Genomic DNA, 5,000 nt, shown 5'->3' with positions numbered 1-5,000 from the left:
TTACCTCGGGTTCCGAAAACCAACAAAATAGAACCGAGGTCCTATTCCATTATTCCATGCACACAGTATTCAGGCGGGCTTGCCTGCTTTAAGCACTCTAATTTGTTCAAAGTAAACGTGCCGGCCCACCGAGACACTCAATAAAGAGCACCCTGGTAGGATTTCAACGGGGTCCGCCTCGGGACGCACGAGCACGCACGGGGCGGTCGCACGCCTTCGGCTCGCCCCACCGGCAGGACGTCCCACGATACATGCCAGTTAAACACCGACGGGCGGTGAACCAACAGCGTGGGACACAAATCCAACTACGAGCTTTTTAACCGCAACAACTTTAATATACGCTATTGGAGCTGGAATTACCGCGGCTGCTGGCACCAGACTTGCCCTCCAATAGATACTCGTTAAAGGATTTAAAGTGTACTCATTCCGATTACGGGGCCTCGGATGAGTCCCGTATCGTTATTTTTCGTCACTACCTCCCCGTGCCGGGAGTGGGTAATTTGCGCGCCTGCTGCCTTCCTTGGATGTGGTAGCCGTTTCTCAGGCTCCCTCTCCGGAATCGAACCCTGATTCCCCGTTACCCGTTACAACCATGGTAGGCGCAGAACCTACCATCGACAGTTGATAAGGCAGACATTTGAAAGATGCGTCGCCGGTACGAGGACCGTGCGATCAGCCCAAAGTTATTCAGAGTCACCAAGGCAAACGGACCGGACGAGCCGACCGATTGGTTTTGATCTAATAAAAGCGTCCCTTCCATCTCTGGTCGGGACTCTGTTTGCATGTATTAGCTCTAGAATTACCACAGTTATCCAAGTAACGTGGGTATGATCTAAGGAACCATAACTGATTTAATGAGCCATTCGCGGTTTCACCTTAATGCGGCTTGTACTGAGACATGCATGGCTTAATCTTTGAGACAAGCATATGACTACTGGCAGGATCAACCAGGGAGCTGCGTCAACTAGAGCTGAGCAGCCGGCCGCCCGGGAGTGTGTCCCGGGGGCCCGCGCGAACACGCAAGCGTCCGCTCAATCATTCTGCAAACAGGAGGAGGCTGAGCTCCCCTGCACAATACACCTCGAAACCCTCTCAGGTCCCGGCGGCGCGCAGCGCCGTCCCAAGTACTTGGTCGGGTTCGAGAGAGGCGCAATCGCCCGGAGTTAGGCGAGTAGACGCTTTCGGTGCGACCACCCGTGCTCCCAACTGAGCTTGCCGCTGCCGACAGAGGCCCGGGAGCGTGCTGTCGTGGCATTGCCGGCGGGAGACAACACGCGCCACCTACGGTGACCGGCAGCTCCAACGCCAGCGCCACAGAAGGACAAAAGCCCCACTTGGGTGCCGAAGCGAACTCTCCCAGCACAGCGCACGCGCCAACACATCCGCACAGCTGCGATACAAACCACCAGCGAGAACCGCTGGGGCGACCGAGCAGCAGACGGCGTCGCGGCGCCGAGCGCCGGGCGGCAGCGCATCCTCAACGCACACAGTCCTCAATCGGACCAGCACACTGAAGATGTCCACCGCGCTTCGCACCGGGCCCGCGAGGACCTACTTTGGCCGCACGGCGCCGCGCGCAGGGTGCGCCGGCGCGCAGCTGCGACGCCTGCCGCGTCCGTCGGCCGGCGCGCCTGCCACTGGCCGCCCCCACCAGCCGGCTGTAGCGCGTGCGCCCACGCACCGCGCGGCCAGCACGCCGGGAGGCGCCCCCTCACCGGCCGGGGACGGTCCCACCCAGCCACCGCCGCGTATCGCTTCACACCCAGATGCCGTTCAGTTTCGTCGGCATGGTGGGTATCGCTGGAACAACCGGTTAGTACCTCAACCTATCGTCGCCATCACCGATTCACCCCTAGCGAGAACAACCGCACCACAACAGGTTACCATTTGTTCATTTGCGTAACTTCACCAGAAAACGCAGGCGTCCATCGCCATTTGCAACTTCCACGATTATTGCATGCCTGTGTCAGGTGTCACGCCACACTACGTCTGCCCACATACACGCAACAAAATGTGCACGCCTAGACAATACGTGGAAGGTGGCCCCCGTACGTATGCGATGTCCATTGCTCGAACGACTGTCAACCGGCCTCTGTAGCATGTCGCAGATATGGAACGCGGTGCACCATGCCATCACGGTGTGTGAGGAGAGACGACTAGGTCCGAATACATCAACAGACAGCTCATGCTGATCGCCATCCACGGCGTCCGTTCCTCCCACACGTCTCTATGGCGTACCACACTGCAATCCAGCTCTCATAGGGAGACGACACGTAGCTGCGTGCACAATATTTGCACTGTATGGTCCGCCGTTTTTGGGCGCAGTCGTTGTACGGTCACACATGTGCCACGATGTATCATTCAGTACATAAGGACGAATGTGCAGTACAGATTGTGGTTTACGCGTACGACATTAGCGGACAGTTGACACAGGCCGCACCACAACGTAGCCTGAGTACGTCGCATGCGGAGGGCATTGAACATGCAAAGTTCTCACCAACCAGCTTGCGAAGGCAGGGGGCAAGGTGGGGACGTGGGGAGGGGCGGCATGTACGTCCTGCTGCCATCCACATTACAGTGTACAGCAGGAGCATGTGGAAAGTGAGCAAGACTTGCAAGGTGTTTAACATGAAGCGATACACAGGGGAGCGGGGAGTGCGAGTAGCGAACTATATTGCGAGGGTTGCGGGTGGGCAACACTACACTAATTGAACGAGTCGTATAACAATTACAGAGCAGGTTTAGGCGACAACGTGGGTTACGTTAGGCGACAACGTGGGTTAGGTTAAGGCACGACGTGGGTTAGGTTAAGGCACGACGTGGGTTAGGTTAAGGCACGACGTGGGTTAGGTTAAGGCACGACGTGGGTTAGGTTAAGGCACGACGTGGGTTAGGTTAAGGCACGACATGGGTTAGGTTAAGGCACGACATGGGTTAGGTTAAGGCACGACATGGGTTAGGTTAAGGCACGACATGGGTTAGGTTAAGGCACGACATGGGTTAGGTTAAGGCACGACATGGGTTAGGTTAAGGCACGACATGGGTTAGGTTAAGGCACGACATGGGTTAGGTTAAGGCACGACATGGGTTAGGTTAAGGCACGACATGGGTTAGGTTAAGGCACGACATGGGTTAGGTTAAGGCACAACATGGGTTAGGTTAAGGCACAACATGGGTTAGGTTAAGGCACAACATGGGTTAGGTTAAGGCACAACATGGGTTAGGTTAAGGCACAACATGGGTTAGGTTAAGGCACAACATGGGTTAGGTTAAGGCACAACATGGGTTAGGTTAAGGCACAACATGGGTTAGGTTAAGGCACAACATGGGTTAGGTTAAGGCACAACATGGGTTAGGTTAAGGCACAACATGGGTTAGGTTAAGGCACAACATGGGTTAGGTTAAGGCACAACATGGGTTAGGTTAAGGCACAACATGGGTTAGGTTAAGGCACAACATGGGTTAGGTTAAGGCACAACATGGGTTAGGTTAAGGCACAACATGGGTTAGGTTAAGGCACAACATGGGTTAGGTTAAGGCACAACATGGGTTAGGTTAAGGCACAACATGGGTTAGGTTAAGGCACAACATGGGTTAGGTTAAGGCACAACATGGGTTAGGTTAAGGCACAACATGGGTTAGGTTAAGGCACAACATGGGTTAGGTTAAGGCACAACATGGGTTAGGTTAAGGCACAACATGGGTTAGGTTAAGGCACAACATGGGTTAGGTTAAGGCACAACATGGGTTAGGTTAAGGCACAACATGGGTTAGGTTAAGGCACAACATGGGTTAGGTTAAGGCACAACATGGGTTAGGTTAAGGCACAACATAGGTTAGGTTAAGGCACAACATAGGTTAGGTTAAGGCACAACATAGGTTAGGTTAAGGCACAACATGGGTTAGGTTAAGGCACAACATGGGTTAGGTTAAGGCACAACATGGGTTAGGTTAAGGCACAACATGGGTTAGGTTAAGGCACAACATGGGTTAGGTTAAGGCACAACATGGGTTAGGTTAAGGCACAACATGGGTTAGGTTAAGGCACAACATGGGTTAGGTTAAGGCACAACATGGGTTAGGTTAAGGCACAACATGGGTTAGGTTAAGGCACAACATGGGTTAGGTTAAGGCACAACATGGGTTAGGTTAAGGCACAACATGGGTTAGGTTAAGGCACAACATGGGTTAGGTTAAGGCACAACATGGGTTAGGTTAAGGCACAACATGGGTTAGGTTAAGGCACAACATGGGTTAGGTTAAGGCACAACATAGGTTAGGTTAAGGCACAACATAGGTTAGGTTAAGGCACAACATAGGTTAGGTTAAGGCACAACATAGGTTAGGTTAAGGCACAACATAGGTTAGGTTAAGGCACAACATAGGTTAGGTTAAGGTACAACATAGGTTAGGTTAAGGTACAACATAGGTTAGGTTAGGTTAGGTTACACGTTGTTGTAAGGAAAGGTGTAGGGGGGGGCGGGGGCGGCAGGTTCGTTGATAGTGATTATAGTAAGTGAATGCTTGTGACATGATCAGATTTGTCACGTCAGGATGCACCTTTGGCTTATTAGAGGCGGCGCTCCAATTCTATGCTTGTGTCAGACCTGTGTCTTTGACTCATGTCATTGTTTGTGCGCTGTGACAGGAGGTACTATTGTGATGTTGGGTGCACCGTTGTATAGGACATGTGTGGGTGTTGGTGCCTGATCTGCGCAATGGTGGATGTCGAAAGGGTGGGATATTGTATTTTCCGCATGGACCTCCTGGTCTGGTTGTGATAGTGTGGATTGTGTAATGTGGCGGAGAGGATGCACTGGATGTTGTTCCATGCTGGTGCTTACATATTGTATGTGCGCCCGTTAGAAGCAGAGAGTGGTGCGTGATCAGAGTGGCTGGCTGACGTGTGGTTCCCATTGTGGGCAGACTCTTTCAGCATGTATACGGACAGTTGTATATATATTCTGTAGTTTGATGGCTCTGCATTGATTACTAATCAG

General features: G+C 52.6%; 1 non-coding gene across 1 annotated transcript in view; it reads right to left on the bottom strand.

Annotated features, from left to right (window-relative positions):
- The window catches only part of LOC124731555, a 1,909-nt gene extending 955 nt beyond the window's left edge, over positions 1 to 954 (bottom strand). Inside the window, exon 1 of the ribosomal RNA XR_007008340.1 lies at positions 1 to 954. This exon is cut by the window's left edge and continues 955 nt beyond it. This is a non-coding gene — a ribosomal RNA (small subunit ribosomal RNA).
- Between the last annotated feature and the right edge of the window lie 4,046 nt (positions 955 to 5,000).

Source organism: Schistocerca piceifrons, unplaced genomic scaffold (genome assembly GCF_021461385.2).
Source record: "Schistocerca piceifrons isolate TAMUIC-IGC-003096 unplaced genomic scaffold, iqSchPice1.1 HiC_scaffold_1294, whole genome shotgun sequence".
In the NCBI taxonomy this organism is placed as follows: Eukaryota; Metazoa; Arthropoda; class Insecta; order Orthoptera; family Acrididae; genus Schistocerca; species Schistocerca piceifrons.
Note: the sequence above shows the minus strand (reverse complement) of the source record. Positions and strands in the feature narration are given on the sequence as shown.